At 41.3% G+C, this 24603-nt stretch overlaps 1 long non-coding RNA gene across 1 annotated transcript; it reads left to right on the top strand.

Moving 5' to 3' along the window:
• Positions 1-16988: 16988 nt before the first annotated feature.
• On the top strand, positions 16989-17813 carry LOC134943704 (uncharacterized). The gene is made up of 3 exons (XR_010181690.1): positions 16989-17053; positions 17167-17279; positions 17607-17813. It is a non-coding gene; the product is annotated as an uncharacterized LOC134943704 (long non-coding RNA).
• The last annotated feature ends 6790 nt before the right edge of the window (positions 17814-24603 follow it).

The following is a 24603-nucleotide window of genomic DNA, read 5'->3' as shown; positions in this document are numbered from 1 at the left end:
GGAATGCTAGCACATATGGTTCATTTATGCAAACTCTGCTCAGCAGTGTACAATTTGATGTTAATGCATTTAGCTGCTATTATAGAACACTGGTTCTGCTGGTGCATTCATGCAAGCCCCGCCCAGCAGGGATATTCAAGCCAGCATACCTGCTGAAGTGTTCACACTGGTTGTACGAGACTGTGCTTTATTTAATAACCAGCTTGCTCACCTGTCCCTGCATCATACCTGCTGAAGTGTCCACGCTGGGTTGTATGAGACTGTTCATTTGCCTAGGGAATTCTGTTAAATCTGTTAGAATAATAAAATGGAGTTGGATCCTGTACAATGTGTTTTGTATTTGTGTCTGAGGGGTAAATCAGGTCTGCCGCTCTGATCACCCGAACCTGATTTATATTAGCACCCCACAATTTAGTTTAAGTTTCCGGCACCGGAATTGTGGGTGTTTCAGTCCATCACAAATATGTTAGCGAACGCTGAGTGGATCCAGATGCTACTAGTGTACACTTCCGCTCCATGAACCTATAGTGAACACGGACACACCAGTCACACAGCCGCCTATCCAGTGACTGGGTCCCCTTCGTGTACAGATGGAAGCGGGAAACAGTTCATGGCAGGAGATTTGGAGGAAACAGGTCATGAACCGAGGGGAAGGGCGGCCAGGAGCGCGTCGGACTCCCCACTGCTGACATCAACCCTAGGATCTAAGGCCTAGCGCTTGTGCACCCGGGGTGGCAGCCGCGTCAGCGACTGTTTGGTAGTCTCCTCCTAAAACAGTGCGGCTGTCTCCGTATTCCCTTTCTAAGCGGAACCAATGTCTTACCTTCTCCGCTTGCTCTGGCCACAGCCTGTTAACGTCTGCTGGACCTGCTAGTATATCCGACACAGACACCCGCTGAAACAGCACTGTACTCGTGGGTAAGCGTTGTACATTATAATGCACCAGCTGAAGTAATGGTTTCATACCAATTGACAACTACTGTATATTTCGTACCACTCCCAGATACTTAATGTCAATATATTAAATGCTATAGCCTTGGATACTTTTTTCAGCTAGAAAGCTGTCCAATCTGTTTTTAAATGCATTTACAGAGTCCGCCATTATTACCTTCTCCAGCAGGGAGTTCCAAATCCTTGTTGCTCTTACGGTGAAGAACCCTTTCCTACGTTTTGTACGGAATTTTCTCTCCTCTAGTCTCAGCGAGTGCCCACGTGTCCTATACAGAGTTCTATTAATAAACAACTCACCTGCTAACTCCTTGTAATGACCCTTTACATATTTGAAGATATTAATATCTCCTCTTAGACGCTTCTTTTCTAGTGTATACATATCTAACCTAGTAAGCCTTTCCTCGTACTCCAGTCCCTCTTGCCCTTTAATTAGTGTAGTAGCTCGCCTTTGAACTCTTTCGTGCTCCCCGATATCTGTTTTTCTCTAACGTCCTAAGTGGATGCTGGGGACTCCGTCAGGACCATGGGGAATAGCGGCTCCGCAGGAGACAGGGCACAAAAAGTAAAAGCTTTTGGACCTAGGTGGTGTGCACTGGCTCCTCCCCCTATGACCCTCCTCCAAGCCTCAGTTAGATCTTTGTGCCCGGCCGAGAAGGGTGCAATCTAGGTGGCTCTCCTGAGCTGCTTAGAAGTAAAAGTATACTTAGGTTTTTTTATTTTCAGTGAGTCCTGCTGGCAACAGGCTCACTGCAGCGTGGGACTAAGGGGAGAAGAAGCGAACTCACCTGCGTGCAGAGTGGATTGGGCTTCTTGGCTACTGGACATTAGCTTCAGAGGGACGATCACAGGCCCAGCCATGGATGGGTCCCGGAGCCGCGCCGCCGGCCCCCTTACAGATGCTGAAGCAAGAAGAGGTCCATAAATCGGCGGCAGAAGACTTTCCTGTCTTCATAAGGTAGCGCACAGCACTGCAGCTGTGCGCCATTGCTCTCAGCACACTTCACACTTCGGTCACTGAGGGTGCAGGGCGCTGGGGGGGGGGCGCCCTGGGAAGCAATGAATTTACCTTATTTGGCAAAAAATACATCACATATAGCTCCTGGGCTATATGGATGTATTTAACCCCTGCCAGTTTTCCAGAAAAAAGCGGGAGAAGAGCCCGCCGTGAAGGGGGCGGGGCCTATCTCTTCAGCACACAGCGCCATTTTTCCCACACAGCTCCGCTGGCAGGAAGGCTCCCAGAATCTCCCCTGCATCCTGCACTACAGAAACAGGGTAAAAAAGAGAGGGGGGCACTTATTTGGCAAAATAACAGATATAAGCAGCTATAAGGGATAGACACTTATTGTAAGGTTGTCCCTATACATATATAGCGCTCTGGTGTGTGCTGGCAAACTCTCCCTCTGTCTCCCCAAAGGGCTAAGTGGGGTCCTGTCCTCTATCAGAGCATTCCCTGTGTGTGTGCTGGGTGTCGGTACGTGTGTGTCGACATGTATGAGGAGGAAAATGATGTGGAGGCGGAGCAATTGCCTATAATGGTGATGTCACCCCCTAGGGAGTCGACACCTGAATGGATGGCCGTAATTAAGGAATTACGTGACAGTGTCGGCACGTTACAGAAAACTGTTGACGACATGAGACAGCCGGCAGCTCAGTTAGTGCCTGTCCAGGCGTCTCAAACACCGTCAGGGGCTATTAAACGCCCGTTACCTCAGTGGGTCGACACGGACCCAGACACAGACACTGACTCCAGTGTCGACGGTGAAGAAACAAACGTATTTTCCAGTAGGGCCACACGTTACATGATCACGGCAATGAAGGAGGTTTTGCACATCTCTGATACTGCAAGTACCACGAAAAGGGGTATTATGTGGGGTGTGAAAAAACTACCCGTAGTTTTTCCTGAATCAGATGAATTGAATGAAGTGTGTGATGAAGCGTGGGTTACCCCCGACAAAAAACTGCTAATTTCTAAAAAATTATTGGCACTATATCCCTTCCCACCAGAGGTTAGGGCTCGTTGGGAAACACCCCCTAGGGTAGATAAGGCGCTCACACGCTTATCAAAACAAGTGGCGTTACCGTCTCCAGAAACGGCCGCCCTTAAGGAGCCAGCAGATAGGAGGCTGGAAAATATCCTTAAAAGTATATACACACATACTGGTGTTATACTGCGACCAGCAATCGCCTCAGCCTGGATGTGCAGTGCTGGGGTGGCGTGGTCGGACTCCCTGACTGAGAATATTGATACCCTGGATAGGGACAGTATTTTATTGACTATTGAGCAATTAAAAGATGCATTTTTATATATGCGAGATGCACAGAGAGATATTTGCACTCTGGCATCAAGAGTAAGTGCGCTGTCCATTTCTGCCAGAAGAGGGTTATGGACGCGACAGTGGTCAGGTGATGCGGATTCAAAACGGCACATGGAGGTATTGCCGTATAAAGGGGAGGAGTTATTTGGGGTCGGTCTATCAGACCTGGTAACCACGGCAACGGCTGGGAAATCCACATTTTTACCTCAAGTCACCTCTCAACAGAAAAAGACACCGTCTTTTCAGCATCAGTCCTTTCGTTCCCATAAAGGCAAGCGGACAAAAGGACAGTCATATCTGCCCCGGGGTAGAGGAAGGGGAAAAAGACTGCAGCAGACAGCTTCTTCCCAAGAACAGAATCCCTCTTCCGCTTCTGCCAAGTCCTCAGCATGACGCTGGGTCCTTACAAGCAGACTCAGGACGGTGGGAGGTCGTCTCAGAAATTTCAGCGCGCAGTGGGCTCACTCGCAAGTGAACCCCTGGATCCTGCAAGTAGTATCTCAGGGGTACAAATTGGAATTCGAGACGTCTCCCCCTCGCCGGTTCCTGAAGTCTGCTTTACCAATAGCTCCCTCCGACAGGGAGGCGGTATTGGGAGCCATTCACAAGCTGTACTCCCAACAGGTGATAATAAAAGTACCCCTCCTACAACAAGGGAAGGGATATTACTCCACACTGTTTGTGGTACCGAAACCAGACTGTTCGGTGAGACCGATTTTAAATCTAAAATCTTTGAACACTTATATCAAAAGGTTCAAATTCAAGATGGAATCACTCAGAGCAGTGATAGCGAACCTGGAAGAAGGGGACTATATGGTGTCTCTGGACATCAAGGATGCCTATCTCCATGTCCCGATTTGCCCTTCTCCTCAAGGGTATCTCAGGTTCGTAATAAAGAACTGTCATTATCAGTTTCAGACGCTGCCGTTTGGATTGTCCACGGCACCCCGGGTCTTTACCAAGGTAATGGCCGAAATGATGATTCTTCTTCGAAGAAAAGGCGTATTAATTATCCCTTACTTGGACGATCTCCTAATAAGGGCAAGGTCCAGAGAACAGTTAGAAGTCGGAGTAGCACTATCTCAAGAAGTACTACAACAGCATGGGTGGATTTTAAATATTCCAAAATCGCAGCTGATTCCGACGACACGTCTGCTGTTCCTAGGGATGATTCTGGACACAGTCCAGAAAAAGGTGTTTCTCCCGGAGGAGAAAGCCAGGGAGTTATCCGAGCTAGTCAGGAACCTCCTAAAACCAGGAAAGGTGTCAGTGCATCAATGCACAAGGGTCCTGGGAAAAATGGTGGCTTCTTACGAAGCGATTCCATTTGGCAGATTCCACGCAAGAATTTTTCAGTGGGATCTGCTGGACAAATGGTCCGGATCGCATCTTCAGATGCATCAGAAAATAACCCTGTCTCCAAGGACAAGGGTATCTCTTCTGTGGTGGCTGCAAAGTGCTCATCTCCTAGAGGGCCGCAGATTCGGCATTCAGGACTGGATCCTGGTGACCACGGATGCCAGCCTGAGAGGCTGGGGAGCAGTCACACAAGGAAGAAACTTCCAGGGAGTGTGGTCAAGCCTGGAGACTTCACTTCACATAAATATACTGGAACTAAGGGCAATTTACAATGCTCTAAGCCTAGCAAAGCCTCTGCTTCAGGGTCAGCCGGTGTTGATCCAGTCGGACAACATCACAGCAGTCGCCCACATAAACAGGCAGGGCGGCACAAGAAGCAGGAGGGCAATGACAGAAGCTGCAAGGATTCTGCAATGGGCGGAAAATCATGTGATAGCACTGTCAGCAGTGTTCATTCCGGGAGTGGACAACTGGGAAGCAGACTTCCTCAGCAGACACGACCTACACCCGGGAGAGTGGGGACTTCATCCGGAAGTCTTCCTCATGATTGTGAACCGTTGGGAAAAACCAAAGGTGGACATGATGGCGTCACGCCTCAACAAAAAACTAGACAGGTATTGCGCCAGGTCAAGAGACCCGCAGGCAATAGCTGTGGATGCTCTGGTAACACCTTGGGTGTTCCAGTCGGTGTATGTGTTCCCTCCTCTGCCTCTCTTACCCAAGGTACTGAGAATTATAAGACGGAGAGGAGTAAGAACTATACTAGTGGCTCCGGATTGGCCAAGAAGGACTTGGTACCCGGAACTTCAAGAGATGCTCACAGAGGACCCGTGGCCTCTGCCGCTAAGAAGGGACCTGCTTCAGCAGGGACCCTGTCTGTTCCAAGACTTACCGCGGCTGCGTTTGACGGCATGGCGGTTGAACGCCGGATTCTGAAGGAAAAAGGCATTCCAGATGAAGTTATTCCTACCCTGATTAAAGCTAGGAAGGATGTAACCGCACAGCATTATCACCGTATTTGGCGAAAATATGTTGCGTGGTGCGAGACCAAGAAGGCCCCGACAGAGGAATTTCAACTAGGTCGTTTCCTACATTTCCTGCAAACAGGACTGTCCATGGGCCTAAAGTTAGGGTCCATTAAGGTTCAAATTTCGGCCTTGTCGATTTTCTTTCAGAGAGAATTGGCTTCATTTCCTGAAGTTCAGACTTTTGTAAAAGGGGTACTGCATATACAGCCTCCCTTTGTGCCCCCAGTGGCACCTTGGGATCTCAATGTAGTTTTGGGATTCCTAAAATCACATTGGTTTGAGCCACTTGCCACGGTGGAATTAAAATATCTCACATGGAAAGTGGTAATGTTGTTGGCCCTGGCTTCTGCCAGGCGAGTATCTGAATTGGCGGCTTTATCCTATAAAAGCCCTTACCTGATATTTCATTCGGATAGGGCGGAATTGAGGACTCGTCCTCAATTTCTTCCTAAGGTGGTTTCAGCGTTTCACCTAAACCAACCTATTGTGGTGCCTGCGGCTACTAGGGACTTGGAGGACTCCAAGTTGCTGGACGTAGTCAGGGCCCTGAAAATATATGTTTCCAGGACGGCTGGAGTCAGGAAATCTGACTCGCTGTTTATCCTGTATGCACCCAACAAGCTGGGTGCTCCTGCTTCTAAGCAGACTATTGCGCGTTGGATTTGTAGTACAATTCAGCTTGCACATTCTGTGGCAGGCCTGCCACAGCCAAAATCTGTAAAAGCCCATTCCACAAGGAAAGTGGGCTCATCTTGGGCGGCTGCCCGAGGGGTCTCGGCTTTACAACTTTGCCGAGCAGCTACTTGGTCAGGGGCAAACACGTTTGCTAAATTCTACAAATTTGATACCCTGGCTGAGGAGGACCTGGAGTTCTCTCATTCGGTGCTGCAGAGTCATCCGCACTCTCCCGCCCGTTTGGGAGCTTTGGTATAATCCCCATGGTCCTGACGGAGTCCCCAGCATCCACTTAGGACGTTAGAGAAAATAAGATTTTACTCACCGATAAATCTATTTCTCGTAGTCCGTAGTGGATGCTGGGCGCCCATCCCAAGTGCGGATTGTCTGCAATACTTGTACATAGTTATTGTTAACAAAATCGGGTTTTTGTTGTAGTGAGCCATCTTTTCAGAGGCTCCTCTGTTATCATGCTGTTAACTGGGTTCAAATCACAAGTTGTACGGTGTGATTGGTGTGGCTGGTATGAGTCTTACCCGGGATTCAAAATCCTTCCTTATTGTGTACGCTCGTCCGGGCACAGTATCCTAACTGAGGCTTGGAGGAGGGTCATAGGGGGAGGAGCCAGTGCACACCACCTAGGTCCAAAAGCTTTTACTTTTTGTGCCCTGTCTCCTGCGGAGCCGCTATTCCCCATGGTCCTGACGGAGTCCCCAGCATCCACTACGGACTACGAGAAATAGATTTATCGGTGAGTAAAATCTTATTTTATAATACGGTGCCCAGAATTGAACACAATATTCCAGGTGCGGACGTACCAATGATTTGTACAGCGGCAGGATTACATCCTCGTCCCTTGTCTCAATACCCCATTTTATGAACGCATGTTCCCCCACAAATGTTTGTGAAGCCAGCTGGAGCCAAGATAACAGTTATGTCCTCCTCAGTGTTTTGTACTATATACAGATGGTATATATTATACTGTTGCATTTACGCATATGTAATCAGATATGGGATTCTTTGCGAATAGGTAGCTGGAATGTGGGAGGATTTAATTCCCCTAAGAAGCGTAAATGTGTTCTTATGTATTTACAAAAGCTACACTTAGTTATAGTCTGTTTACAAGAAACACACCTTATCCAGAGTGAAGTCCTCAAGTTGAATATCTTAGGCTGGAAAGTTCTTGCGTCAGCCTCATATAACTCAGTCACGAGGGATCGCCATTATCACCAGATCCTCTGTTCAGGCGGAGGCCTCTGACATAATTATCGACCCTATAGGGGGCGGGATGTTGTATGCACATTAATTTCTGATCAGATGAAGTTTATTTGTGTATCTGTTTATGCACCAAATGTATATTTGGTGTCTTTCTTACAGAAGATTATTACTATACTGATACCCTATCTACATTAACATATTATTCTAGGTGGAGATTTGAATCTTGTCTCTATTCCACAATTAGATAGACAGGCGACCACTCTCTCAACAGTGAAGCTCCCAAAACTGGGAGTCCCTGAACTTGCACAGAAACTTCAACTTTTAGACTTTTGGCGCACGATACATCCGACTGATAGAGTACTCCTGCCTGTCGGCAGCGACCGGTCGCATGTCTAGAATAGATTACATTTTAATGTCCATAACTTTACTTCCTAAGATCTCTAGAGTCGAGATTGAACCTATCACGATCTCTGACCACGAGGTTGTATGTGCAGAGTTCCAAGTCGCTGCTGAAAAGGGAAACTATTTGGTGGCAGTGCCCCTCGTCCATAAAAATATCACATGTTATAAAAGAGGCGATATTTACAGCTTGGAATAATTTTGAAAAGGAACATATTGAAGCTAAAATATCCAATCCTGTATTGTACAGAAAGGGTGTGCGGAGATACCCTATTGGCGCAAAACAAAAGCAACTGCTGTCTTCTCTCTAGGTTATACCCAAGAACCAGAGGTAGATAATAAGGAAGAAAAAATTGTGGGTGACAGAAGACCCTGCCCTGACGAAGAGCTTCAGGCTCGATACGTGTTGGCTTGTGACAGGGGGATCGTTTGGTAGAAGTGGTTCCAGCGTTTCACTGGGTTACCCAGCAATTGAGCAGAGTCTCAGAATATGCAGAATCTGGCACTCCTATTAGAACTTTATGCTCTTGTTGAAGTCTTCATCTGGTAAACGCCTCCATTTCTTACCACAGTTTTTATCAATTTATATGTACATGATTATGTAATAAAAGGTCTTTTTGTATGGAATTACACTATGTGGAATATTATTCTACGAATTTTAAAAAATCTGACCAGGGTTGTATATCTACACGTTTGAAGCATACAGCTATCTGGTAAAGCCTCCATTGCATATATATTGGTGGATAAAGGAGGAGATGATCATATTGATTATTGTGACATCTTCTTTATATTAATATTCATAATTCAATGGTATTTCACTATGTGGAGAATTTCTTCTCTCTATTTACATATGTCCATCCATGTCTAATTAATGGGAGTGAAGCTCATAGAGCTAATCAGAATTATATTGAGATAAGTAAAATTTGATTATTTATGCTGCCACACTTTTGGCAACAATTCGGGGTGTTATTATCACCCATACTACTGCCCATAAAAAGAAGTCCTTTTTAGATTATACGAAGGCAGAAGACCTGTTAATCTCATCCTTTCGACTATATAAATCCAATCCATCCCCGTCTACTAGACTTTCCTATAATCGTGCTCAACAACACTTTGAAAGTATATTTATTAAGATGGAGGCCTCCTATTCCTTCAGGAGACATTGTAAAAACCTTAGATTTGCTAATAAATCGAGTAAATTACTCAAACTTATTGAGAGGCCAACACCCGCCCTCTACTATTTATCCACTAGCAAAGCCTGATGGCACTGTCACCACGACCAATACTCAGCAGAGGTATTAAGACATTTTTATAGCACCTTATACTCCGCTCACACTTTTGGGAAAATTTATCTATACCACAATTATCTCTGGAATTAGGGGAATCTTTGATTAGCAGGATTTCGACTGAGGAGGTTACATCTGCTATTTCCCACTTAAAGTTAGGAAAGGCTCTGGGCCCTGATGGCTTCACACCGGAGTTCTATAAACTACCTGCTCCTCATATCGTTTCTATTTTAGTTTTTAACACTATACTAGATTCTGGTATCTTGCCCTCGCACTATAACACAGCACATATTAGAGTATTACTTAAACCTGGTAAAAATCCCTCTGACCCTAGTTCATATAGACCAATTTCTTTGTTAAATATTGAATATAAAATGTTGACGAAAATTTTAGTGAATAGACTAAAATTGGTTCTCCAACTTATCCATGCTGATCAGACAGGGTTTGCGAGGGGGAGGAACTCTGTGACAAACATTTGTCGCCTTTTGGTAGCGGTGAGTGGTTCCTGGTGCGCCATGTCAACTGTACCACAAGCTGTTCATTCCCTCGACGCAGAAAAAGCTTTTGACATGGTGCACTGGGAACATCTTTATAATGTTTTGGCGCATTTCTCTTTCCCACAAAGGTTTATAGGTTTTCTCAAGACCCTCTATATAAACCCCTCATCCCAGATAATAAGTAATAGTGTACTCTCGGAACCCTTTCTGATCTTGAGGGGGACCCGCCAGGGTTGCCCTCTTTCCCCCCTACTGTTTAGCAATTGCTATTCGCCAATCCCCATTATTTCAAGGCATTCCTAAAGGAAATAAAGATCTACGTGTCATTATTCACAAATGATATGCTCCTTTTTCTCTCAAATCCAACCCACTCCAACCCGGCAGTATTAGATCTAATTTCTCAATATGGTAGTTTTTCAGGGTATAAAATCAATGTCAACAAGTCAGAATTACTGAATTACTATTTCTTCATGGGTGTACATTACCTTCATCTTCTTCAATGGATGAAAGTCTGAAACATATTCAAATTATGACCTCCCACTTAAAATATTTAGGCATTCTTATTCCTAATAAATTATCTAACTTACATGGTTTCAGTTATACTGCTGGTATCTCAAAGATGGAGAAGTCACTGGAACAATGGCATAATTTACCTCCGTCTCTCCTGGGAAGAGTAGAGGTGATTAAAATAGTTCTCTTGCCTAGATTGACTTATTGTATACAAATGCTCCCTCTAAAATTGACAAAGAAAGATATTGCACATATTGGGAAAATTTGTTCTAAATTTATTTGGAAGTCAAAAAAGCCCAGAATTGCTTCATGGAAGCTACGTACCTTGAAAAAGTATGGAGGACTGGGCCTCCCTGACCTGCTGCATTATTCCAGGCACTCTTACTTCAATTTGCACTTGACTGGGTGACTGAGAAAAGCTCTTTGAATTACAATGTGGATTTTTCTCTCCTTATTCGCCTGGAGCTTTACTGCTAGCCCCAAGACATCTTCTCCCCAAGCCTATAGGTACCAATTTGTTATTTAAAGATATATACGAGACATGGAATGTAGTAATTACCAAATTAGGTAGACAAACCACTAGACTGGATTGGATTCCAATTTGGGGTAATCCCGTATTTACACCTGGAATTGACAACTCAGCCTGCCTGCGACTGATCTCAAAGGGACTGAAGGCCAGGGGGCACAGTTAAATCTTTTCAGGTATTACAGTCAGAATTTAATCTACCCAGCAATAGTTTAGTTTCCCTTATGCAGATTACACATTTTGACCTATCTTTATCTACTGGTCCCGAGACAGCTCTGTCTTGGGACCCCTTAAGTACTATTATTTCCAAACATGCTGAAAACAAATATAAACCCAAAATGTTTTATGTTAAATTGTTGACTCAATTTTTGCATAAATTAAATGAACAGATACACACACAATGGATGACAGATATTCCATCTTTGCCTCATGATACGGTTTTAAATATTATGATAGAACACTTCGTACTCTACGAGCATCTATATTGCAAGAGGTACATGTTAAAACGGTGCACATAGCGTATGTTTCCCAAAACCAGAGACGGCATTTTGCTTCTGATGAATCAGGCAACTGCCCAAAATGCACTGCATCTTCGGCGTCTTTGTTCCATAATATGTGGGCCTGCGGAAAAATTAAGAAATATTGGCATAAAATTATACACTATATTAATACTTCTTTTACTCTGTGTTTCTTTAGACCCTATACCCCTACTTTTTGCTAATTTTGACAATTGGGCCTTAAGCAACCCAGAAAAGCATATTGTTCCTTTTCTAACGATCCTTGTGACTGTAGCGAAGTAATTTTAAATTCCTGGATAGATAGACATACCCCATCATTGAGAGATGTCGATAATCTACTTATGAGATATATGTATTTTGACAGATATAACACGATTTCTAATGCCCCGAGAGATAATGCGAACTTCTTTCGTAAATGGAGTGTTTTTATATCCTCAAAGCCAGTGGAATTACAGAATCAAATTTGTGCTCTTTTATAAACCCCCACATATACGGGAACATAATGCCACCCTACCATATTCAGGTCTGGTTTGATATATGACTACACTGCTTGAAATTCCTTGTATTTCTGGATTTTTCATGCTACAAATATGGTAGTGCAACACAATTTATAGGGCTCTGGCTTGGCGGTAAAAATTGTGGATAAGTAGTTTGGTCTTACTCTCTCCTCCCCTCCCCCCTGCCACTTTAATTTTCTCTTATTTTAGTTTAGTTTACATTGTCTTTCTTGTGTTTATATTTTTTGTATGACATTGATAATACTACAATATGGATGGCGAATATGATTTCTCTCCACAGTAAGATATATAGCCATCCACCACAATTGCTGTACTTTTTTATGTACTGATTTGCTAAAATTGTATTTACTAATTCATATGTTTAATATGTTCTCTATGGATGTATGTCAATGTCCTTTTTCATATAATGGAAAATGTCAATAAATACATTGACAAAAAAAAAAAAAAAGGAGAGCAAGAAAAACTGTGTTCAAGATAGACTATAATAACACAGTTAATAAACCAAGGAGGCCACTAGATAGCAATATTGTAATATAGTTGCAGACTATATGGTCACAGGCAGATTATTGTATTGAAGAACATGTAATATACCACAGGAACCACTAGGTGGTGATATTGTAACACAAACCCAAGGAAGCAAGTCCAGATGACTGTCCCACAACCTGCGGAACCGGAGTATCCTTCTTGTTCCCCTGAAAGGGAGAGCTGTGATCACTTTTTATATTACATACTGTACCCCAATGTTAAAATAGATAATAACAGTTAAACAAGCAGGAGAAGATGTAATGTGGGTAAGAGAAAACCTGGGAGAAAGGGTTTTGGGGGCCAAAAGTTACAGGAAAGGTGTGGGAATGTTCTGGGTTCAGGATAATGATCAAAACGCTGATGAATGGATGAACAGGACAGATCTGGAAACTGCAGGGAGTAAAAGAGGTATAGGAAAGGGTGGGAAAGAGATAGTAGATCAGGGGAGGTCATAGTACTAAGACTGGGGGATATGTAGAAACAGTAGGGAATGTGGCGGAAGAAGAGGACAGATGGGAGATGGCGCAGGTGATGCCCTCCAACAGGCCCAATGTCTGAGTCAGACTGCGGGAGAGGTAGAAAGGCTCTGCAATCCCTTATTCATAAGATTAATGTGATGCAGGGAAATCACTATAGAAGAGCTGCTTTTCAGCCAAGCTAGCCCACTATAAAGCCAAGGATGGGTGCTGATAGAGGATGATGCAGAGCAGCTCTAAATGGCCTGCCATGCTAGATGCCCCGCCCACCATAAGTCTGCAAAATCATTTTCTCTATGTTACAATTGCCGACCATTTTACCAGGCAGTCAGTCCAAGGACTCGTATAATTCAATTTGTAGACACTGCCACAGAATCCCAACCTCTGCTGACCTTCCTCTGAGCCATATATCAAACTCTGCATTACGGTCACACGTTTAGTGAACCCACTGATTGGTCTAATGCAGTGGTTCCCAAACTCAGTCCTCAGGGACCTGTCATGGTCCAGGTTTTAAATATATCCATGGCTGAGCACAGATGATTACATTTGGGCCACTGAGGTACTAATGAAGTCACCACTGGCCAAGCATAGATATACTTAAAACCTGAACCATTAAAGGTGCTACATACTGGGCGTTTTTGCCCAGTGTGTATGCACAGCGATGATCATGAACATCGCTGGCAGGAAAATAGCTCAGTATATACACACTGAGCTATTTACCCTGTACAAACAGCCTGACTGACAACGGCTAGCGATGATGTGAGAGCTCGCATCAGCGCTTATCGCTAGCCCATACACAGTGGATGAGTTTAAGCTCCAAGTAGCTCAAAATGCCAAAAGTGTGCTACTTAGAAACATAGAATTTGTTGGCAGATAAGAACCACTTGGCCCATCTAGTCTGCCCATTTTTTTTTTTCAATTTTTTTTATCTCTAACCTTATTTGATCCTTATTTCTTTGTAAGGGTATCCTTATGTCTATCCCATGCATGTTTAAATTGCTCCACTGTCTTAGCCTCTACCACCTCTGATGGGAGGCTATTCCACTTGTCCACTACCCTTTCTGTGAAGTAATTTTTCCACAAATTTCCCCTGAACCTCCCCCCTCCAGTCTCAGTGCATGTCCTCGTGTCCTATTGCTTCTCTTCATTTGGAGAATGTTTCCCTCCTGGACTTTGTTAAAACCCTTGATATATTTGAAAGTTTCTATCATGTCACCCCTTTCCCTTCTCTGCTCCAAACTATACATATTGAGATTTCTTAGTCTATCTGGGCATGTTTTGTGATGTAGGTCATGCACCATTTTAGTTGCCCTTCTTTGTACAGTTTCTAATGTATTAATATCCTTTTGAAGATATGGCCTCCAGAATTGAACACAGTATTCTAGATGAGGCCGTACCAATGACCTACTGTATACAGTGGTATAATTACTTCTTTCTGCTGCTGATTCCTCTCCCAATGCAGCCAAGCATCTGACTAGCCTTCCTCATTGCTTTGTTACATTGCTTACCTGCCTTTAAGTCACCTGAAATAGTGACACCTAGATCCCTTTCCTCCTCAGTAGTTTCCAGTATAGTGCCATTAATACTATATTTAGCCTTTGGATTTTTGAGACCCAAGTGCATGATTTTGCATTTTTTGGCATTAAACTGTAATTGCCACACTCTTGACCATTACTCTAGTCTACCTAGATCCTCAATCATTTGTTTTACCCCACCTGGTGTGTCTACCCTGTTGCATACCTTTGTGTCATCTGCAAAAAGGCATACTTTCCCTTTAATGCCATTTGCAATGTCACCAATAAAGAAATTAAAAAGCACTGGTTCAAGTACAGATCCCTGGGGTACTCCACTGGTAACATATCCCTCCTGTGAATGCACTCCATTTACCACAACTCTTTGTTTTCTATCCTTCAACCAAGATCTTATCCATTCAATAATCCTAATATCCAATCCCAAACTTTCAAGTCTTTAAACGTTCTAATTGATTTACCAACATAGAGTTTATCACAGGGACATTTAATGTAGTAAATAATATATTTACTACTACAAGTTAATACATGCCTGATCTGTATCTTTTTACCTGTAAACGGATGCGTAAAATGATTTCCTATCTCTAAATATAAACACGTTGTACACCCTAAACATTTATATATTCCAGGTTTCTTTGTGAGAAAGTGTAAACTCTATGTTGGTAAATCAATTAGAACGTTTAAAGAGAGGATGGCACAGCACAGAAGCGCAATACAACAGAGCCTTATGGGCAAAAATATAGATCAACCAGTTGCTAAACATTTTAAAACAGCAGGGCACACATTAGCACAACTTAAATATAAAATTATAGATCATGTGCCTGAGAACAATCGTGGAGGTGATCGAGATAGAATCCTCCTCCAGAAAGAAACAAGGTGGATATACACTTTAAATACTTTACAGCCGAACGGGCTGAATGAATATCTATCTTTTAATTGTTTTCAATGATCTTATTATCATTTTATGATGTGTACTTGTACATTGTTTAAATGTTGATAATCTTTTGCATTATATGAAGCCGTTTTTCATACTGTTTCCATGGTGATGGGTATACACAAATTTGGCTGCTTAGTACTGACGTGGATTCTGCAGATGCGGGTCTGCGATGGATGACGTCAGCCCTAATCAGAATTGGCGCTTTGATGCACCGGTACACTGTGGGTGGTGTTATCTACTTAAGGTAAGAATTGTATTGTACTACTTTATTCCTGAAGACGGTTTTGATTAATAAAACCGAAACGTAGAACTATGGATTAGTACGTTTGGTTTTTCAAGTACCCGTGGAGTGCCGCCGTTCAAACATTGGAACTTTATATACATTATTCAGAGGGCACCGGGTCGTTTAATGGTTGGAAGGCGAGGAGTGCCAGAAAACACGAATATGCTATATATATATATATATATATATATAGCACATATATATACTGGCACATATATATATATATATATATGTGCCAGTAGAGGAATGGGCGCACTTGGGTTGTTTTTCCACCCAATATTCAATGGGGAAAAACAGCAGTCTCCCTAAGATATTTGCTCCTAATTCGTGAGCATAAAACCACATTTAACATGTTCCATGTAAAATTTATTACAACATAAAAGCAATGATACAAAACGGTATAGTATCTCTTCTTGCAGATAACACCATATAGTACAGAGGACCAGTTGAAATAACTTTGATAGATTCCTCCTTCTCCTTTGACAATTCGGATATTTGATGTTTATGAACAAATAACCCAACGCGTTTCGTCTTACTCTAAGACTTCATCAGGGGTATGTCTAAAAATATATATAAAATATTTATAGTAGAATCTTATGATTAAAACAATAATATGAAGGAACATGTCAATAAACGAGGAAAAGGCCATTAATTTTCTCACTTTAATGTTTATTCACTGTAACGATTTCAGTTAGTAACATAGGACTTATTCCAATATTATTTAAGGTTTTTAATACCCCAATCACTGCATTAGGGGAAGTGAGGTCACTTCTGTTTCCTATTTAAGGGTAAGTCTCAGCACACAGCCTCATTACACTGGTTGTGACTTGAAGCTATTGTAGCTACTGGTAAGGTAAGATTTATTATTTATTATTTGTGAGCACCGCTTTTAAATATGGCTCCATTTAGCACTTTATGTGAATGGAATCCCTTGTTTTCACTATGTCCTGCTTATTTTGTAAATAGGGGGTGTTATTATGACTATTAGTAACAATATGAAAGTTTATTAATATTATCTTATGAGATGAGAATTAACTCAACATTCTGAATTTCAAGGATAACATATGGTTATCGATATTTTTAATACGTTTTATACCCCCTTGGGGAACCAATTTCACGTAAGATTTAGTCGAATTAATGAATTTTCAAAACTAGTATATCCTTCTCCCCCCCCTTTCTAAAGGGAGTTTATTAAATTAAAACTTCTCACACCTGGTATGAGCAAGTTCTCTGTCTCAAGAATCATATTCCTCTAATTTACCAGGTTACACACGCATATGAAATTGTGGTAGACCTGTGTATTTGAACTTGTTATCCAAATCCCTGAATCATAAGGTATGTGTTTCAATCTACTAGCACATTAACCAATTTATATAAAGGCTGTTACGTTATATATCTCTAATTAGTGAATATTAATAATTTTTGTTAGGTCCCATACCTATTTGAACTTGCGTTCAGGCCTATGCGTTTGAACTTGTTATTCAAGCACTTAACCATAAGGTATGTGTTCAATGTACAGAAATATTCATTTATTTGTTATTATTGAGCCCAGTATTATGCAGAATATGTTATTAATTGTTGTTAGTACTAAAAACGTATATTTCCCCAATTAGGCTTAATCTAACTTTCACCTGTGTACCCCACCGGTGTGTGGTTTTTTTCAAGTATCCAGAATACGTAATTGCCATTTCATTGATGCACTAACAGTATTTATCAAGCACTAGAGGTATGCCATATGTAATTATTATGTTCTTGTGATGATGAACTCCTCTTTATGTGTCTATTTCTTTCTCTTTGGTATAATTGTGAATTCTTTGTTCTGAGATTGTATCACATAATTGTTTTCCATGGATATGTTAAGATCATCCTCCTTGTATGTTATACCATATGTGTATGTATATTTTTTCCTCACATATTTATATATATATTTGTATATTTTGCCCATGTTTTAAGTTCTGTCTTGCATTTTTTTCTCGTTTATTGACATGTTCCTTCATATTATTGTTTTAATCAGGATAAGAGTCTGATATAAATATTTTATATATATTTTTAGACATACCCCTGATGAAGTCTTAGAGTAAGACGAAACGCGTCGGGTTATTTGTTCATAAACATCAAATCTCCGAATTGTCAAAGGAGAAGGAGGAATCTATCAAAGTTATTTCAACTGGTCCTCTGTACTATATGGTGTTATCTGCAAGAAGAGATACTATACCGTTTTGTATCATTGCTTTTATGTTGTAATAAATTTTACATGGAACATGTTAAATGTGGTTTTATGCTCACGAATTAGGAGTAAATATCTTAGGGAGACTGCTGTTTTTCCCCATTGAATATTGGGTGGAAAAACAACCCAAGTGCGCCCATTCCTCTACTGGCACATATTTGTATCTTTTTAGTCCCTCCTAACAAGGGACTTAGTGGAATTTGGCAGCCTTAACCCAATCCTTTCTCACTTTCTGTTTAATAGCGCAAAAGGGAGAGTATCTGTTTTGTCTATATTTCGTTGCTGTTAGTTACTCCCCATTGCTGCTAGGTGATATGCCTTTATTTAATGATCGGAAAAGTAGGAGTCAGAAATGTAAAACCATTTTTTTTAGAGGATATGCAAGACATGGAACAAACGGAGGATGATAATGATGAGTATTATCATTTATTAAATAATATGGAAAAACTGGCCACTAGAGAACTTAAGAGTTGGTACGATCTAAGCACACTTGAGAAATATTTAGAAGTCGGACGAATTCCTAGAGGCCTGAGGTTAAATAAGACCCCGATTATGGGATCTCAGAACGACGAGTTCACTAAGAGTTGGAATAAGATCCTTGATGAGAGCGCAGCCCGATTAGTGGAGTTGATTATAAAGGAGAGAAAGAAAGAGTTAGAAATTTTAGAAGTAGATATAGCTAAACTGGAGGTTTTACTTACCAAATTCAATGAGGATGATGAATTCAAACGAGATGTGTCAGATCTCCAATATAAACTTGATACCCTTGAGAAGGAGATCATCTTGCGAAAGCAAAAAAAGTTCACAAGAGATAAACTGGACTATGAGAATGGTAATATACATGATTGGAGTAATAATGTCAGTCAAAAACCTGGTCAAAGAAGATACCCTGACCAGGGGGGTTGGGGAAGAGAAACGGACACACTAGATAATGAAGTTTTTCACCGTAGACGAGAATATCCCCCCCCCACAATATCAAGGCCGACGAGGCGGCTATGGTACGAGAAGAAGAAGCTCATACATTTCCCCGATACGTAGATATAGGAGGACATCATCATATTATAATCAATACTCGCCCCGAGGGAATCAACAGAGGTTCGCACAACGGAATAAATTTGAACGTATATATGAATCCCCTAGGAATAAAGTTTTTTTAGGGGAAAGAAAGAGGATGGTTTTACCATACCTCCAAGAAAAGGAACATCTTCATACCAGATTGGATTCACCGCAAGGTGTGAAAAGACAACTTTACCCAGGAGAAGAGGGACGAGAGGTGGAAGAAAGGTCACCAAACAAAAAACGAAGAGCGATCAACTTCTCACAAGAGCCTCGTCAATCAAGCATCGTCAACCTTACTAAGAAGGAACTATCAGCCCCACAGATCTCGGTATTAAGTAAAGGTCTGAAATTTGCTCCGAACCAACACGTTGAGAAGTTAATCTCTATGTGGACCTCAATAAATACATACGCAGTTTAACCCTAAAGAGGCATTTCCTTAAAAATCCTACACCGAAATTGTCTTACGAACCGAAAAGCAAACCCTTAGTGGCTCCACCGTCTAGATACTATCCAGTGGAATCGAGAGGGAATCATATCGATTTTTTCTTTGACGCAGTAAAAGAGGATTTTAGAAGATTGAAAGTCCAAGATGACAAGTATTGTGGCAACCTTAATCCACAGGAAAGGTATGCCATTAAACAACTTAAGAATGATAACGAAATTGTTATCAAAACAGCAGTTAAGGGAGGAGCGGTGGTCATCCAGGAGAGGGCGGCCTATGTCAAAGAAGCCATGACCCAAATTAATGATGCGGCAACATATAAACTACTTAACGAGGATCCGACAGCCAGTTTTGGAGAAGAACTGTATGTGCTATTAAATGATGCATGTAGTAGAGGCATCATATGTCGAGAAGAGTTTGAATTTTTGTTTAACAAAAAGCCTCGGGTTCTGGTATTTTACCACTTACCTAAAGTCCACAAAGGCATAGTCCCACCCCAAGGAAGACCTATAGTGGCTGGAGTCGAGTCTTTGACTTCTAACTTGTCACACTTTCTCGATTTTAAAATTACAACCTTATGTGAGAGTACAACCTTCATATTTGAAAGATTCAACCAGTCTTCTCAGGCTACTTAATGATTTTCAGTGGCAATCCACTTATAGATGGGCCACAGTGGATGTACAGGCCCTTTACACATCCATTCCCCATTCTAAAGGACTTGAGGCTGTGAGCAACATCCTAACAATGGATGTGAATGTTTGTAAAGAAGAAAGAACCTTTTTATTGGAGAGTATAAAATTCATTCATTTTAAATCTTTAAATTTCGAGTTTGAAGGAAAGTATTACCTGCAAGAACAGGGGACAGCGATGGGGACTAAATATGCCCCATCGTACGCAAACATTTTCATGGACAGCTGGGAGCGTGTGACCATCTATGCGGACGGAGGCTATCGATACCCTAACATCAAATTCTATAAGCGATACATAGATGATGTGATTCTTATTTGGGATGGAGAGTTGGAGGAATTGAGTGATTTAATTTCAGAGATTCAAATTAATTCCCATAATCTCAAATTTACTTATAAACAGCATATTTCTACTATTGATTACCTGGACGTCCTTTTAAACATCGAAGATGACGGGACTCTTGATACGAGAACCTTTTTTAAAAAGACCGACGCTAACAGTTTCATACCTTCAAATAGTTGCCATCTGTCTCGATGGAAAACTACAGTACCCTACTCCCAGTTCGTGAGGATTAGGAAAAACTGTAGCAGTTTGGAAAGGTACTGGGAACAATCTTCTATTCTGGTAGAACAGTTTTTAGATAGGGGATATAATGAGATCCATCTAAGGAGAGACCAGGTTCGAGCTTCTGAAATTGATAGAAATAGCCTTTTGGAAGTAAAAGAAAGTAAAAAAGAAGAACGTTTCACCGAAAGACCGTTCATAACACAATATAATCAAGAAAATATCAAGACGTGTTATGAATCGGCATTGGCATCTCCTATTGAAGGACCCCATATTGGGACCACACTTACCTACCAAGCCTAACATAGTATTCAGAAAATCCAGGAACCTTAAGAACATTCTCGCTCCCAGTCAACTTCAGAATGCTAAAAACAAGGGTGAGACCCTTAATGAACATCCTGTAATGAAGAGATCAGGGCTCTTCCCCTGTAATAGATGTAAATGTTGTCGCTTTATCGATAAAAAAGGCTTTTGCTGGAAAGAGGACAGCAAACGAGTCTTTAAACTGAGGACAATTGTGACCTGCAATACTAACTACGTAATCTATAAAATTGATTGCGGTTGTAACCTTTCTTACATTGGTAAAACCAAAAGGTGTCTTAAGTTAAGAATACAGGAACACTTACGAAATATTACCAACAAGGTCCAAAACCACAGTTTACCTCGACATTTTCAGGAGAAACATAACTCTCAAGTCCTGTGTCTCTCATTTACGGTTATCGAGCATATTATGGTAGATAAAAGAGGAGGAGATAGAGATAGACTGCTAGCCCAGCGAGAATCCTATTGGATCTATTCGCTGAACACTCTTATCCCGTTTGGTTTAAAAGAAACTATAGATATGGTAGCGTTCCTGTAGTATCATGTTTTTTCACACTGCAAGATATTCCCTTGTTTATGTCTTTGATTATGATTTGTATTCCCAATATTGGTGTATTTATAAATAATGGTGTTGAAAAGGATGATCATTTGTATTCCTATTAGGAGGCATTTGTTAATATTTAATATGTTATTTGTAAAAGTGGAGCCACTTTTAGGAGCGGTGCTTTAAATGTAGGTGGTTAATTAACAATAGACTAATTTATATATTTTTCTAAATCATCATATATATGTAGCTAATAATGTAGGAGTTAGTTAATAGATTAGGTAGAGTATCGCACTTATCACATTATTCATTACTATGTGTATATGCACATTATTATACACTAATAAATGTTATTTTTGGTAGCGATTGCATAGCGGTCTCCTAGGTTACCTAGTTTGATCCGTTTATTGGCCGCCCAAACCACATGTCTAATTGTCACGTGGGGTGGTCATGTGGTGAGATACAGCTGCGTGGAGTACTAACGTCCGCGTCACTAAACACCAGCTGCCCTGTTCAGCACCTATTGGCCAGTTCAGATCATGTGTCCGAGTGTCAGGTGATACAATCACGTGACACCATCTCGGCGCTGTGGAACGCAAACAATCGCGCCGCTGGAACGCAAGCAGTTTTACTCAGCGGCGCGATCTAGATGTAACTAGCTCTGTGGGACACTGGCCTTATCGACGCCGAGATATCAGTGTTCTAGTCCCTGCGCGGCGGGATTAGTTTATCACGAAAACACTGTTTAAGGGGATAAGTTTCCCCACTACTGAGGTGTTTATAATTCACACCAGGACAGCTTTTTCACACTTTGTTTGTAATGCACAGAGGAGAATAATATTATTATACTTATAATGATAGAGATTAGGTCTGTTTCCACTGAACCAGTTTTATTGGTGAATAGCCCTGTCAATCATGTCAGTTTGGTCTGTAACGACCAGATGCATTATGGGATGTGTTTACTATTAAGTTTTTTTTATCCCTTATAGTGTATTATAAAAGTTCACTTTAAGGCCATTAATTTTCTCACTTTAATGTTTAATCACTGTAACGATTTCAGTTAGTAACATAGGACTTATTCCAATATTATTTAAGGTTTTTAATACCCCAATCACTGCATTAGGGGAAGTGAGGTCACTTCTGTTTCCTATTTAAGGGTAAGTCTCAGCACATAGCCTCATTACACTGGTTGTGACTTGAAGCTATTGTAGCTACTGGTAAGGTAAGATTTATTATTTATTATTTGTGAGCACCGCTTTTAAATATGGCTCCATTTAGCACTTTATGTGAATGGAATCCCTTGTTTTCACTATGTCCTGCTTATTTTGTAAATAGGGGGTGTTATTATGACTATTAGTAACAATATGAAAGTTTATTAATATTATCTTATGAGATGATGAGAATTAACTCAACATTCTGAATTTCAAGGATAACATATGGTTATCGATATTTTTAATACGATTTATACCCCCTTGGGGAACCAATTTCACGTAAGATTTAATCGAATTAATGAATTTTCGAAACTAGTGTATCCTTCTCCCCCCCTTTCTAAAGGGAGTTTATTAAATTAAAACTTCTCACACCTGGTATGAGCAAGTTCTCTGTCTCAAGAATCATATTCCTCTAATTTACCAGGTTACACACGCATATGAAATTGTGGTAGACCTGTGTATTTGAACTTGTTATCCAAATCCCTGAATCATAAGGTATGTGTTTCAATCTACTAGCACATTAACCAATTTATATAAAGGCTGTTACGTTATAAATCTCTAATTAGTGAATATTAATAATTTTTGTTAGGTCACATACCTATTTGAACTTGCGTTCAGGCCTATGCGTTTGAACTTGTTATTCAAGCACTTAACCATAAGGTATGTGTTCAATGTACAGAAATATTCATTTATTTGTTATTATTGAGCCCAGTATTATGCAGAATATGTTATTAATTGTTGTTAGTACTAAAAACGTATATTTCCCCAATTAGGCTTAATCTAACTTTCACCTGTGTACCCCACCGGTGTGTGGTTTTTTCAAGTATCCAGAATACGTAATTGCCATTTCATTGATGCACTAACAGTATTTATCAAGCACTAGAGGTATGCCATATGTAATTATTATGTTCTTGTGATGATGAACTCCTCTTTATGTGTCTATTTCTTTCTCTTTGGTATAATTGTGAATTCTTTGTTCTGAGATTGTATCACATAATTGTTTTCCATGGATATGTTAAGATCATCCTCCTTGTATGTTATACCATATGTGTATGTATATTTTTTCCTCACATATTTATAATAAGAATTTACTTACCGATAATTCTATTTCTCGTAGTCCGTAGTGGATGCTGGGAACTCCGTAAGGACCATGGGGAATAGCGGCTCCGCAGGAGACTGGGCACAAAAGTAAAGCTTTACCAGCCACACCAATCACACCGTACAACCTGTGATCTGAACCCAGTTAACAGCATGATAACAGAGGAGCCTCTGAAAAGATGGCTCACAACAATAATAACCCAATTTTTGTAACAATAACTATGTACAAGTATTGCAGACAATCTGCACTTGGGATGGGCGCCCAGCATCCACTACGGACTACGAGAAATAGAATTATCGGTAAGTAAATTCTTATTTTCTCTGACGTCCTAGTGGATGCTGGGAACTCCGTAAGGACCATGGGGATTATACCAAAGCTCCCAAACGGGCGGGAGAGTGCGGATGACTCTGCAGCACCGAATGAGAGAACTCCAGGTCCTCCTCAGCCAGGGTATCAAATTTGTAGAATTTAGCAAACGTGTTTGCCCCTGACCAAGTAGCTGCTCGGCAAAGTTGTAAAGCCGAGACCCCTCGGGCAGCCACCCAAGATGAGCCCACCTTCCTTGTGGAATGGGCTTTTACAGATTTTGGCTGTGGCAGGCCTGCCACAGAATGTGCAAGCTGAATTGTACTACAAATCCAATGAGCAATAGTCTGCTTAGAAGCAGGAGCACCCAGCTTGTTGGGTGCATACAGGATAAACAGCGAGTCAGATTTTCTGACTCCAGCCGTCCTGGAAACATATATTTTCAGGGCCCTGACTACGTCCAGCAACTTGGAGTCCTCCAAGTCCCTAGTAGCCGCAGGTACCACAATAGGCTGGTTCAAGTGAAACGCTGAAACCACCTTAGGGAGAAATTGAGGTCGAGTCCTCAATTCTGCCCTGTCCGTATGAAA

The sequence above is a fragment of the Pseudophryne corroboree genome, chromosome 7, assembly GCF_028390025.1.
Source record: "Pseudophryne corroboree isolate aPseCor3 chromosome 7, aPseCor3.hap2, whole genome shotgun sequence".
Taxonomy (NCBI): domain Eukaryota; kingdom Metazoa; phylum Chordata; class Amphibia; order Anura; family Myobatrachidae; genus Pseudophryne; species Pseudophryne corroboree.
Note: the sequence above shows the minus strand (reverse complement) of the source record. Positions and strands in the feature narration are given on the sequence as shown.